This window comes from Lactuca serriola, chromosome 2 (assembly GCF_051521515.1).
Source record: "Lactuca serriola cultivar US96UC23 chromosome 2, Lser_US96UC23_V15, whole genome shotgun sequence".
Taxonomy (NCBI): Eukaryota; Viridiplantae; Streptophyta; class Magnoliopsida; order Asterales; family Asteraceae; genus Lactuca; species Lactuca serriola.
The window spans coordinates 227,788,134-227,803,996 of NC_136409.1; the positions used below are offsets into that span (position 1 = coordinate 227,788,134).

The window sequence follows — 15,863 nt, forward strand, 5'->3', positions numbered from 1 at the left end:
ATATATATATATAAAGTAAATAAATTAGTAAGGTTTTTGGTTTTTCTATTTGAAAAGTTAAACAATCACAACTGTGCTTTTAAAAAAATTAGAAATTTGTTAAAAAATTTCTCAAACTAATAAAACTTTACCGTACAAAACCATTATTAAATATTTAGAAAGATGGTAAAAGAAAAAAAAACAATATTTGATTTCGCATTCTTTAATATGAAAAAGATGTATTACTGTAATATGAAAAATATAATATATTATTGTAATATGAAATATATAAGTCAACGAATTGGCATTAATGCAAAAATTAACGAATTGGCATTAATGCAAAAATTTACCAATATTCCGCATTTATTACCATTTGAGTATATTATAAATAGCATTTCAAGAACATAAATTTATCTATAAATCCAAACATGACATTAAAGTTTGCACTCTTCTTATGCCTCGCCATTTCATTCATCTTCTCTTGCTTATCGGAAACTACCAGGGTCGGCACCGTAAACTGGTGGTGCACCCAAACCCCACACTATGAAATCTGCAATCAGTATGTTGTTTTCCGTAACCCCACCATGGCCACCATATCTACAAACGAGTTCCTGGATATGACTGTAGAAGCAGCCATAGATGAGGCACGTATTGTTCTGAAACGAGCCCAAGGGATCGAGTCCAAGTACCCAAATGTTCCAGGGAAAAGCCAGTGGGGTAGCTGCGTTGACTACTTTGACGGGGTCGTTTTCACACTTAACATGATCCAGAACAACACCCTCCAGCCAGACCCACTTGACGTCCAGACATGGCTCAGTGCTAGTTTAGCCTATATCAACGTCTGTGAAAAAGGATTCGAGTTGATTAAAAAGACCGACACAATGCTACCCGTTATTTCTACCAATTTGACACTACTAATACTCAACTCTTTGGCTATTAGTCTTCTCATGAAGGGTAGTAGTACTAATATTACTCCTGGTGTCGTGGATTCGGAATATTTTCTCAATGAGTACAAGCCAAGGCCGGACGTTGTGGTTGCTCATGATGGCTCAGGTGATTTTAAATCGGTTCAAGAAGCTGTAGATTCCGCAATGAACCGGCCACATCCCGGGAGGTATGTGATATACGTGAAGGCTGGGATTTATGAAGAAAACGTTGTGATTCCAAGGACGGTAGAGCTTATAACGATGTTTGGTGACGGAATAAATAAGACGATCATCTCCGGTAGCCGGCGTTCAGGTGATGCCGTGCTGGAAACGGTAAAGGTTGGTGACTTGAAGGAATCAGCTACGTTTCGTAAGTTCTTGTCTCGTTTTCTTTATAGTAGTATTATTTTTTCATATAAATGCAATTAATATCGCTACTTAATTTACTCAGAGTTTGTTTTGTATCGATGGCAGAAGCCTGGGGTCGTGGATTTATAGCTCGAGATATGACGTTCCGGAACACGGCGGGGCCACTAGGAGCGCAAGCGGTGGCACTCCTCACCAGCTCCGACAAATCAGTCTTCTATCACTGCAGCATTGAGGGCTACCAAGACACACTTTTTACTTTTTCTAGTAGACAGTTCTTCAAAGAATGCAAGATCTTCGGCACAGTTGATTTCATTTTCGGCGACGCTGCAGCCGTGTTCCAAGATTGTCAAATCTTCCTTAGGAGACCACGGTCCGGAGGAGGGTTAGTGGTGACTGCTCATGGACGGAAATATGAAAACGAAACCACTGGATATACACTGCAAGGGTGTAAGATAACTGCTGGAAATGATCTTAAGCCTGTAATCGATCAGTACAAAGCTGCTTTCCTAGGAAGACCGTGGTTTGCATGCGCCCGGACCGTTTATATGCAGTCTTTTCTTGATGACTTGGTGGACCCGGTAGGGTGGCTTGATAGTTGGGGTTATAATCAAACTATTTATTACGGAGAGTACGAGAATTATGGACCAGGTTCATCTACTAGTGGGAGGGTCAAATGGCATGGCTACCATGTCATAACAGATCCTAAGATCGCACTACCTTTCACAGTTGCTGAGATCCTGTCAGGCAACGAATGGCTTCCGGGAACTGGCGTGCCTTTTAAACCGGGGTTTGAAAATAAGTAGGGAAGAAGCGTATATATCTACCCTGCTGCAAACTTTACATTGATCCTTAGTGATGATTTTGTAGTAGAGAAAGAATTTCAAGGAGATACCAGATTCAGTCCAGCAAAATGTGCTACTTTCTTTCTAAAGATCATAATTTATTCAAAGTTTAAACCCTAATTGAACTTAGTGCATATTGCAGTTAATTAGTTTATTATCTCCATTCATATCTTCTGAAAAACACATGATTTTAAAGCTTTGGTCAACAAGTGTGCGAGCTAATCCACTAACTTCAATTTTCCATCCTTGGCTAATTCTATCAAGAAATGAAATAGTATTCTAATATGATTGCTCCTTCGGTGAAGTACCGGAAGTTATAGCGGTACAGCACTTTGATCATGACTTAATAATTACTAGAAACAGAGCTATAGCGACGGACATATTTGTCGCTATCCGTCCCATAACGAGGCATTTAGTGACACACACGTTTTACCTTGCAACAAACTTTCGCACTAACCTTCCATTAGACCATTAGGTATGGGTCCGTTGTGGTGGTGTTATAACAAGAAGCAACAAGAAGAGGGGGTGGTGTTCATGGTGTTATAACACCATGTTAAGAGGAGAGAGATAGAGAGAGATAATTTGGCAGCCAATAGAAAAGCTCGTTTCTTCTTGTCATGGAGACAACAAGAAGCATCACAACAAGATGCAACAAGAAGGGGGGGCGGTGTTTTCTCCTGTCACGACGCCGTTAAGGGTGTCACCTCAGCACAACGAGCACGCCATAATACCCATACCGTCTGCTCTTACAAAAGGGTCACTTAGTACGTTAATTTGGGATATTGGCGACCAAAGTAACAACGACAATCCATTGTCAATCCATCATCGCTAATCCCTTGTAGATACATGATTTCATGATTTCACAAACTCTGGTGTAATTAGTTTTTGTTATTACCATTTATCGCATGTGTTATGTGTTCTGAATGATTACTCTGCTTAAAAGGTTACCTTTAAATTTTATAATGCTAATTTTAATTATACAAGATCATCATTTGAAATTCATTTGTGCATATTCTATTATTCATTTTTATTACAATCATCAAATTTAGGAGTTTTGACTTATCTGATCATAGAAGTCTCTAATTTAATTTGACTTAGCCATTGACGATTTGATCACGCTAAAGTGGACCTAAAGTGTAACGTCTCAAATTTCAAACAAAAATTTTCATTTAAATATAAAAACATATGTTCAAATTACAACTTTAAAGATCTAGATAAAATCATTTGTTTCAAAACATTTATAAGAGTATCGTCATGAAGTAATTAAGTGCAAAAATCTCCAATGGAAGTGATGCAATCGACTCACGCCCTTCCTTTAATATAAAAAAACTTGAAACAATTTAAACATAAAACTGTACATACAAAGTTTAGTGAGTTCCCCAAAATAGCACATATCATACATAACATAACTGTAACACCCCAATTCTCAGGTATTGATTAAATAAAAGGTTCTTTGGTTTTAAGTTCTACTCGATGAGTTGGTTGCCCTACTCGTCGAGTAGCAATGGGGTGGGATCGCGTGTTTAGTGACCTACTTGCCGAGTGCAAGAAGGGACTCGACGAGTAGGAGCTGACATATGAAAACCTAAATCCCGGGGTTTTGCACCCTATTTAAAGGAACCTCAACCTCCTTTGGCCTCTTTACAGCCTTTGAGAAGCTCAGTGAAACCCTAATTCGTGTGGTACTCTTCTTGGTGTGATTTAAGCCTTGGAAATAAGGTTGGCTAGGAGGGAAAAGCTTGAAGAGCAAAGGAGTTGAAGCAAGGAAGGTGTGGGAAGCAGAATTTACCTCAGCTAGCATCTTCTGGAGGTATCAAGTTGTAATCTTTACTTCCCTTTCCCTCTAGATCTCTTTTCTTTTGGTTGAGTTTTAGGGTTTTATGGATTTTGAGTTGATATGGGGAGTTATGGGCTAGATCTGAAGTTGTAACTTCAGATCTGGACCCTTCCTAAAACCTAGAGTCATAAAGTTGCAGGTATGGGGGTGATTGAAACCCTCCTTGTGCATGAAACCCCATTAAGAGCTTAGAATTGCCATTAAGAGCCTTTTTAGCCATGCATACACGTAAAGTTTGCAACTTTACGTGAAAAGCATGCTCTAGAAGCTTGGATCTGTAATTTGGATCCATTGCATCGCTTAAATGAGTATGTATGGCTTAAGGGCTGAAGGAACTCGGCGAGTCGCAAGGTTGACTCGACGAGTCGTATGAAGATGACCTTGAACTCGACGAGTTGGATGAGCAACTCGGCGAGTCCGATGAAGATTGTCATAGACTCGACGAGTTGTATAAACAACTCGACGAGTCGGATGAGTTTTCTCCAGGATATGTATGCGTGTGTATCCGTCGAGTTACAAGAAAGAAACTTGACGGGTGGCTTAAAAGTATGATCAAGAATCGGAGGAACTCGACGAGTCACCTCAATGACTCGGCGAGTTGGATAGTGCTTCAAGGAACTCGGCGAGTAGCCGAGGGTGCTTGGTGAGTTAAGGTCAACATGGACTGTTGACCTTGGCCTGGGGTTTACTAGTGGGTTATGGAGTACCTTATAAGATTAAGGACTTATGAGTATATTGTACTATGGTAATAGGTAGTGGAGCCTGTGCCAAGTGACCCGAGAGTTAGAGTTAATCTTCTGAGTCGACATCTGCAAGGTGAGTTATCCTCACTATACCAAAAGGGTCTAAGGCACCAAGGCCGACCCTTTAGTTGTTATTGTTATGATATATATATATATATATATATATATATATATATATATATAATATATATATATATATATATATATATATGGTTATGATATGATAGATTGGAATCAGGATAGACAGTATGTTATGCTTCTATGATCCTTAGGGATCGGGATGTTAGCGACCTGCTAGGTCTGTATTCTAGTCATGAGAGATTGCTATGATTGATGACCAGTGAGTTAGCTATGTTTGATGCTTATATATGCCAGTATATGTTAGGTTTGCGCACATGATTGTCTGCTCGTTGATTTGGGTTGAGGCGGTCCTGCTTTGTGCTGAAGGCCAACATACCCTATGAGTGGTCCGGGAAGACTGTAGGCCCACGTGGCGGTCCAGTCATGCTGAAGGCTCGGTGTAGATTCAGTAAACTATAGGCCCCGTAGGGAGGTCCAGTCAGGCCAATGGCCCAGTATGCATGTTGTTGATTTATGGTTACAGATTTGGTATTTCAGTGTGGTATTGGTATTTTGGGGGTAGCTCACTAAGCCCTCGGGCTTACAGTTTGCAGTTTATTGTTTTAGGTACTTCAAGAGGAGATCATGGCAAGGCAAATGTGTGACCGTACCGCTCCTCATCCTTATGATCTTATTTTGGGACACTCTGATGGATATTGATAGAAAATGTTTTGTAAACAGTTATTCGTTGGTTTTTTTTTAAATTATGATTGAAAAGTTTTAAATTTTGGCGTAAAATTTATGGGTGTTACAATAACGGGTCTATTTCATCCTCAGGTGAATACTATGGGTCAAATCATAGTCTTACAATCACTTCCTACCATAGGCCAAATCATGGTCTTTACTTGTACAAGTGTCAAGGGCCAGATCCAGGTCTTCCATACCATTGCTAAGGGCCAAATCCTGCTCTTTCATGCAAACTTCAGGGGTCAAACCCTGGTTTTTTCATACAAATGTCTAGGGCCAAATCCTAGTCATTCATATAAATGTCAGGGGCCAAACCCTGGTCTTCCATGCAAGAGTCACAAAGATGACTAGCATCCTACATAGTATAGTGAGAAGACTCACCTCGAAAACGTAGTCAACAACTAACCAGCTCACATAACCAAGAAATGGGTGCTACACACCACCTACTGAATTGCACAGGGTAAACTCTTAGTCTACCTTCTAAAACTAGCACTTGACTAAAAGTCAAACTATCCTCCACATCATGGCTAACCCATGGCCACGTTGTGGCTCTCCAGTCTCAGTTGCGATTCTGAAGTGATTTCCATGTTGTTGCCAGTATACTGCCACGTCGTGGCAATGCCAAACAAAACCATCTTGAATCCCTCCTCTTCCGATGTCATGACAACCAACTCGTCACGCCGTGGCTACTATAAGTGGAAAAATTAATGGATTGAGTCCTAAATACATTAATCCCTAATCCCTAAGCCCCATGCATGTTCTTCATACAATTAGGTCAAAATAGGCAACAATGGGGTCAAACTCCATGCATGCACTCACAGTTGTAAAACTCAATAGATCTGGAGCATCAAACCACCATGGGATCCCAGGGATCAATAAAGTTGAAAACTTTATCAAATCCATCCACTCAAAACACCAAGAATATGAAGGGTAAGCCACTAAACCTAGATAGATGTAGAAGAAGCCAACCACCAAGATTTGAAAAAGGAAACTTACAAAGGTCCAGAAGGTGATCCCAAAGGTAAAGAGGATTTTCTTGCTTGATCCTTGCACTAAGAACTTCTTCTTTCTCCTTCAAGGAACACCAAAATCACCAAAATGAGCTCAAACTTGCAAAGTTGAGGATATGTTTTAACAACGGTCATTTGAAGATGATGGAGGATGAGGGTGGGGGAAATCCTAGTCATTACTTCCTTTAAATAGGGCCTTAAGCCTGATAATTAGGGTTTAGCTCATCTACCATCGCTACGTCATGGCACACATGCCACCACATCATGGTGACCTTTAATGAAATACGCGCCTCATGCTGATTTCCACATTGTGGTGATCCCTTCACCACGGGGTGGCCAACCTTAAATCTAAAAATTATTAAGTTAAAAATTCATACCAGTAATCGGACGTTAAATAATGTTTGAACTTTTATTTTTTTAGTCCCTTATGACATCCTGAAGCCGGTTACCCGGTTCCACCACCTATGTGGCATCTGGCATAGGTAAGTTGCACCCTAAGTGGCTAAGGGGCTCTTAGTTATAAATGTAGGGCACAATTTATTCCACCTTACTCGTCTATAATAAAGTTGATCGATTTCTCTCACATCTCCCAAGGACTCCTCCTCAAATACACACAAATCCAAATCAAGATCGATCAAATCAAAGTTAAAATAAAAAACTGATGATGAAAATCCATGTGATTGTGGATATCCCTCTCGAATTTGGAAATCACATACCAAAGATAATCTTGGCAAACAACTTCATGCTTACCCTAATTCACTGGTAATATGGGTTCCAATCTTCATCTAATAAGGTTTTCTTCACTGATTTGTATTGTTTTTTGTAAAATAATCCATAGACTAAATGTAAATTTTTGCAATGGGTTGATGATGAAGAAACAGTCAATGAGAAAAATGAAGAGGAAATGGGAGCATGGTCATGTGGAGTGAGGATTGCCATTTTGGAATGTGAATTCATATTTACAAGAGGAAGACATATCAAGAACTGGGTAAGATGAGTAGGAAAGTGTATATCATGAAATATTATGTAATTGTCTTGCTTATGTTGTATGTAGTGTCACTTGTAACAAGTAAAAGGGTATTAAATTCAAATATAGTTGGATGAAATTAAATGTAAAATTTTCTTTAACTTATGGCTTAAATTTCTTTTGTTTATTACTTGCTCACTGTCATGAATAAATGAAACTTAAAAATGCATACACTTATGACTATTGGGAAAAATGTAATGACAACCTACTATCGTTATGGTAATTATGATGAATTCTATTAATGACATAAAAAACTAAAACTATAATGAAAACTTACTTTCATTTGTCAAGGGCATAAAAAACCAAAACTGGAATGACTACCTACTTTCATAGTGATCATATTTTAACAAGAATAGGAAATTTTAAGAAAATCAAGTTCATAGATGAAAACTTAAGATAAAAAAAAGTTTAAGGTTAAACACTAAAAGAGTGTGTGTGTATGTGTGTTTATGGGTAAATATTGCCTTAAAAGAACATTATTGAATGGGCATATTTACAAAAATAAAGATCAAATATTTTTTACATCTATCCTTATGTCAAACTATGTAATAATGACATTTGGACCATTCCCAAACACTGTCACCTTGTACTCTAAAGACATCGGCGTTGTAGATATTACTCCAAGTTCATCCCTCCTTACTTTGATTTTTTTTCCTTTGTGATCCGTTTAGAATTCATAATTGTATGTGATCTTAAGTCACTAGTTAGGTCTCAAGTACCACTTCAACATCACTACTAACATCAACCACTTACACAGATTCCACTAAAACCTCATGGATACTAGCCGTATTGAAATGCAAGTCCAAGGTTGATTCTCCCATCAAATTAACATCCATATGGTATCCAGTCAAACAATGGCTCATTAAATTGGTATATGTACACTCTTATTGGTCCGCCAATTGACATCTGATAATATAGAAAATCATAACGATATTTAATAGTATCCTTCAGTGCATACTTTAATTTGTCATAATTAAGTGTCTCATAGTCAAATTTATGGTAATGTCTCTCTATCTCCATTCTCATAGCTTAGAGAATTTACATGAATACACCATGTTAATTTATGTGAATGGAGACTTACAAGTCCATTTTGCCTTAGTACTCATCACTCTCATAATGGGGATTTTCATTTTCAAGGCTCGTATTTTTGGAGTGTGGATGTTTAAAGAGGGAAGGCAGGATGTATGCAAGTAACAAAGAAGGAGAATGGCAGTAAGATTGGACATGTTGTTGGTTTCCAATTTGCAAAACGATGCCATTTCACTAGTTGTTACCGTTTAAGTGACATTAATTGAGACCCCCATTTAGCCATGTTAACCGACATTAGGAGGTCGTAAGGGGCAAAACTAACAAAACTTCAGACTATAGGGTCCAATTAAACGTGATCAGATCTTCAGTGGCTAAATCGAATTAAATTGGAGACTTCGATGGTCAAATAAGTCATAACTCCAAGTTAGAACTAATGAACATATAAACAAGGGTGGAACTATCTTTGGACTAGAGAAGGCCATCCCATCCCCCATGTCTTTTCAGTATTGATCTAATTAATATAAATAAAAGTACTGATATAATACTATAACAGCTGAATCATGGTATGGACTTATATCTTGAGTATTAAGTCAAAGAGTTGGATTCGGTCTTTTAGCCCTAACCACGGCGTGGTGATTGCCTTGTCACCACAACATGGTGTCCATTCGTATCATAGCTTGGCGCCATCATGTGCCAAAATACACATGGATTGGTTTTTGAGCCCTATTTAAGGAATGATGAGCCTAGGATTTCCTTCAACTCCAGCCTTCATCCCTCCATAAGTGTTCTTCCAAAACCCTAGCCTCCTTCCTTTTCTCTAAACCTTTTAGGTGTGTTTAGTAGCATTCTTGGAAGAAGAGTGTCATCCATTGGAGCTTATGGAGTGACTCTTAAAAAGGCCATCAACTTGTGCATGTTCTAGACCTTTGTAAGTGTCCAAATGTCTATCTTGATGGTTTAACTTCATAGATCTAACTTATTTTTGCATTGTAGTCCCTTTTATGGATTTGGTGGAAGAAGAGAGAAGGAATTCAGATAAAGCTTGAACCTTTATCAATCTCACGCATCCCTAGTGAGTTTTATCTTTTAGATCTAAAGCCAAAGAGGTGTTTTGGATCCATGTAATGATACAAAGTCACATTTTTTCCCATTTTGACCTAAAATGGTGTAGGGATTTCATGGAGTGTTTAGGCTCGTAAAGTTAGGATTTCTATGGTTTATATTTTCATTATTAAGCCTTTTGGAAATTGTAAGTGTTGGTCCCAAAAAGATTAAGGAATTAATAAGAATTTGAATATGTTAAGTGAACCATGGTGTGATCAGTGGCTGTCCACGTTGTGGTGAGCATTTGTGTCGTGACTCGATTACCTTTACCACGACATGGAAAGTTAGCCACGTTGTGGCAGACTTGAGGATCGCGACTGCTGTAACATCCCAAAAATACAAAGTAAAATTTTTTGTTTTCAAGTGAGCCAAAACCATCAATCATTCATTTCAAACCATCATCAGTATAACAATGTGGAAAAATAGTTATTAGAGTAAAATCTCAAAATCATAAAATGCTAAATATTGATGGATACGATGTGATCATGTGGAACCCTTCCCTTTTGAACCGAGGTACCTGAAAATTTTAAACATAAACTGTAAGCACAAATCTGAGTGAGTTTCCCCAAAATATCACATACCATACATACATATCATACATAGATATTAGCCTAAAGCTTTAATGGGTCTATTTCACTCCTAACTCCCTTTCGACTCTTTGAGTCCCTTCCGACTCCCTTGGTATCTTTCAACCGATACGAGTCTATTTCACCCTTACATCTAAGCATACAGTCATATTAGCAAGAGTCACAAAGACATCAAGCACATACAGGCATGTCAGTAAGTGTCATAAAGACAACTATCATCTTATAACATAATCCAGTGGATCGACATTGGTGCCTTCGACCCACAAGTATAGTGAAGAGACTCACTTCAATCTGCTGATAAGCAAATCCCACACTCAAGCTGCTGCTACTGCGACTCCTCACACTGAACATAAAAATAAACCCTAATTAATAATCAGGGTAATAACCCATAACCAATGGTCCAATCATATTCTATCTTACTAAGGGTAAAAGACTATTTTACCCTTTCCATACTTGAACCAACTAATCATGGCCCAAAACCCATAATAACCAAAGGCCAAAAAATAGCCCAAAATGACTTCTAAGAGTACGCCATGCCTACTCCCCCATTACATCATATGTACTGGACTTCAATAGAAAGGGATTTGGGCCAAACCTGTTACGCCATGTGTACCTAGAGGGTATGCTTGATATGCTCCACTATTACCAAAAAATCACTTTTAAGCTCTTACTGCATATAGAACATACGTCCAACTCTTAGATCTTAAGCTTGGGAAGGTCTTAACTGATAACTCAACAACTTTAAGCTTTTACATGGCTTAATAAAGACCAAAGCCAAACCCTAAGTCCATAACACTCTTTAACAACCTCAAACTCTTACATGAGTGAGAAATAACAACAAAGACTCCATTTTTATAACTCAAGATCCTTAAAAACATCATAAAGTAACAAACTTGACCTCTGGAGTAGCTTTTACTCACAAGAACCAAACCATGGAACCAAAAGCATGCAAATATCAAAGCTAATTTGGATCTAAGCTATAGAACCATAAAGGTATGGACTTAATACCTCCCGAAGCTTGCAAAGGTGAATGAAAATATGGATCTACAAGCTCCAAGCCCAAAATCCTCAAAGATGTGCTTCTCATTCTTCCACAATGCTCCAAGACACTTAAAATGTCCAAAAAAAGCTATAGAAGGTTAGGGTTTTGAAATCACATAAAGAGGGAGAGTGGAGGCTGGTTATGAAGAGGCCTTAAGGGTCTTAAGGTGTTTAAATAGGGTCTAAACCCTAAAAATTAGGGTTTGGGGTATGCATGAGTGCGCCCTGCATACACATCACGTACACCCTGTGTAATCGATGAATTCCATGATCCTTATTCAATGACCTACGCCCGGCGTACTCATCAAGTATGTCTTATGTGGGGACCAATTTTACAAAGAATTCGATATTTAAGCTGGAAATGAAAAATACCTGAAAGTGGATATTACAACTGAACTATGTTAGACCACAACGTGGCAAGGGTCTTGCCACGTCATGGTGGCATGCTGAGTTGCCTATTGACATGTAACGGCCCAAAAACAGTAATAAAAAATTTTCATATAAAATTCATTCAAGTCATTCATTAATTGTTCAAAAACATATTAATTCATAGTATTAAAACACCAGAGTACAAATTATTTCAAATGCGGAAACGATGAGGGGAGGATGTTATGCCATCACGCCAGGCCCTTCCCTTTGGAACTGGATGTACCTGAAACCATAAACATAAATTGTAAGCATAAAGCTTAGTGAGTTCCCCAAAGTACCACATATACAAACATACAAGTGACATGAGCTACTCCTATGGTCTTTCCTTAAAATGTCGAGGGCCAAATCCTGATCTTACATGTAAGTGTCATGGGCTACCCCATGGGCTTTCCTTGCAATGTTGAGGGCCAAATCTCAGTCTTACATACAAGTGTCATGCTACTCCCATGCCTTGCAAAGCCGAGGGTAAAATCTCGGCCTTACATACAAGTGTCATGGGCTATCCCCATGGTCTTTCCTTGTAATGTCGAGGGCCAAATCTTGGTCATACTTAAAAGTGTCAGGGGCCAAATCCTGGTCTTTCATGTAAGTATCACAGAGACAACTAGGATTCTACATAACAAAGTAATGGGTCATCATTGGTGCCTTCGACCCATGAATACATTAAGAAAAATCACCTCAACTGCTGAAAAACCAGACAAATGCTCGGGTGCTGGACTGGAAAAATCCTTGTGCTAACTTTACAAACAAAGTCCCAATCAATAATTGGGACATAGCCCATAACTGAGAATCTACATTACTTGCCTAGTGTCCAAAGGGAAAATTAATCCTTTTTCTTTTAAGCCCAATAAAATATCCTAGGCTGAACCCCAATGATCATCCAATGACCAAAATGGGCCAAATTCAGAATTTTCCTATTACCATGAAAATCTAGTCCAAGCCCAACAAGCAAGGCCCAACAATTAAGGCCCAAAATCTTTGAATCTAGACTGGGTCGTACACTCGGTGTACTTACGGGTACGAGCAGCGTACTCGAACGAAGCAGGAAAAAACACGACTGGGGTGCAGTACACGTGACGTATTGGGAATTACGCCCAACGTGTGCACCCCTAAGGAAAACTCAAGGTAAGGTCTTAACGCCTTAAGACCTTATGACCAAAACTCAGATTTGAACTTACTAAGACCCCTAAGGCCATAAAGTTGCAAACTTTATGCCTTTGCATGGCGACAAGAAGCCCAACGCTAAAATTTAGCTTGCTTAACCCTTTTCTATACTCTAACTCGTGCATGGGGACAAATCAAGGTCCAAGCTTGCATTTTTATGACTTAAAATGCCTTAAAATGTTTGAAAGGACACCTTAAAGGATTTGTAGTGCCCCTTACACACCATGCTCTTGGCTTTGGGACAAAAAGGAAGAAAATCAAGGCTTAACTAAGATCTAAAGAAACATAAGCCATGTATGGAGCTTTATACCTCCAAATGGTGCACAATGAAGAGAAGATACTGAATCCAAAGTCTTGAGAGCAAAGATTAATTCTTGAAGGTCCTTCTTCACAAACAAGGAAGCACACAAATCACTCCAAAAGCTCAAAATGCTCAAAATGAACTAGGGTTTTCAAGGAGGGTCGATCTTGGGATGGAGGTTGATAAAGGGAAAGGTCTTGGGGCTATAATGGTGCTTAAATAGTGCATAAAACCTAAACATTAGGGTTTTGGTCTAAACCACGTACGCCCAACGTATAGGAATACACACAATGTACTGGCACGAGGTTTAGTACGCTTAATATACCAAGGTGTACGCCCAACATACTCAAGTTGCACCAAAAGGCCATGAAATTGCCCTTGTGGACCCAATTTACAAACATTTCATAACTCAAGGTTCTAAAAGCAAATACCTAGAAAAATAGATGTTACATGACCATTAACTTTTGGACAAGGTTTAGCCGTGGGTCAAATATAGGGTTTTAGGTCATAGGCTAACAATTTACCTTGTAATATGTGTTTAGGTGGACGTTGTGTCTGCTTTTATGTGTTGTGAGTTTTAGGGGTTTCTGCTATGTCCGTGAGGTGATTTTTCTCATTTTTTTACTTTTATAGTATGTTGTATGTGTGATGTTGATAGCTCAGGGTTTGTTGATAACCCAATTTGTTGTATGTGAGCTGCTTATAGATCAGGGTTGTAGATAATCCAAATTGATGTAGTTGAGTTGTTGATAACTCATGGCTGCTGATAGCCCATAGGGTTGCTGATAACCCGTAGCTGTTATATGTGTTTTGGTGTGCTGTGTTTTGTGTGACACTTTAGGGAACTCATTAATCTTTGGCTTACAGTTGTAGATTTAAATGTTTCAGGTATTTATGAGGGCCGGTGCAAGGTAAAGGCATGATTGTTCACATCATCCAGTAGTCTTCATGATTTTGAGAAATGTTATGTTTTGATACTCTAATTTTTATGATATATTGTGAAATAGTGATCTTAAAGGTTCTTGGTTTTATGTAAACGACTTTTATCTCTTTAAAATGAAAAAAAAAAAACTTATTATGATTTTTAGAATGTTACAAGTTGGTATCAGAGCCTTATTTTGAGGGATTTGGATGAACACTCGTGTTATTCCAAACTCAGACTAAGGATCTACAAAAGTTTTTACAACTATTTTGTAACGCCCGTGTTTCTGGGCTGAAGCATTAATGATGATATAATAGTGTAGGTCAACCATTGGAACTCGTTTTGAAGTAACAAGAATGAATTATGTGCTTTAAACTTAATTATTATGATTAAGGATACAATTGAACGTCAAAAATAAATATTAGATAAAGTCGATATCTATGAAGAAAGTTGTAGTGGTTGAAACAAGGATTCCGGAGATTTAAAGAATACTGAAATCCGAGTTATAACGAAGAAGTTATGACCAGTCGAAGTTTCGGGACAAAATCGACACGACGTTGTGCGACGTAAAAAAAGAATTTATGATAAAATGCGTTTTAGCATTAGTAATCTAAACGAAAGACGTAGTGTTCATTAAACCGAGAGCGTCCATAAAAAGAACACCCAAAACTGACTTCTTATGAGGAAATTAGGATTTTTCTAAGTTTCAACTTAGTTGTATGCATCCCAAAACTCGAATGTTAGATCGAGTGATTTTTAGCCGACACAACCTAAACGAGAGTTGAATATCTCGTCAATAGTAGTATAACGGTAAAAAGAGAGACAAAAACGGACCTTGGATGAAGAAGTTATGAATTTTTAACGGACTTTTCCTGTCCCGGCCTGTTAAAAATATAACTTTAAAAATAAAGTCAAAATTAGCCAACAGATTCTAAACGAAAATTGTAGAGCACAGTCTCACCTACACGTGGATATAAAGAACGTAAAAAACGGAGCTCGTATGCGAGAGATATGGATTTTAGAAGTTTGGAAAATCTGTGTACGCCCCGCGTACATGAGTACACCAAGTGTAATCATGTGTGTGAACCGGAGTTGGCCATGTCGCCCAAACCCTCGCATGCGACACGTATCATACGGACTCGACACGTCTAGAGCCACGTATCAGAGTATGCCCAGCGTACTCGGTATACGCCCAACGTACCGAGCCGCAATGCATTACACCCTACGTACATGAGAATTACGCCCAACGAAATTCGTGTTTCAGCCCCTATAAATAGAAACCGATGGTTGCCGTATTTTTGTTTAGAATTCTCTCATTTTACACCCTCTACACTCTCTCAATTTACTCTAACACTCCCCGAAGTCCCTGTATCATCCCCAACACCAAAGCAAGTCCCGAAGCCCCAAAGATCCTGAGAAAAGAGTTTTTCGAGCCGAAACTCTGCCCACGTGAAGCCCAGTTTTTGAGAAAAACATTCCGGTTTCATTGAAGAATATTGTTTTTTGGGACGAAGTGTTGTCCAACCGCTGTCTTATCAGGTGAGTGTATAGTCACTTTCATCTTACACATAGATATGAAGTATTTTATATAAAATACGTGTTATGTGTATATATATTGTTTGTTTATTTGAGATGGATGTTGAATGAATGTTTTATACATGTTTAAAATGATTTAAAATGTATATATATTTTATCTACAAATATGTTGGGTAAAACATGGGTAGATAAAGAATGATGAAGGAAAGT

The 15,863-nt window shown here is 38.4% G+C and overlaps 1 pseudogene; it reads left to right on the top strand.

Moving 5' to 3' along the window:
- The first annotated feature begins 407 nt into the window (after positions 1–407).
- LOC145090143 (pectinesterase pseudogene) lies at positions 408–2,077 on the top strand (annotated as a pseudogene).
- The last annotated feature ends 13,786 nt before the right edge of the window (positions 2,078–15,863 follow it).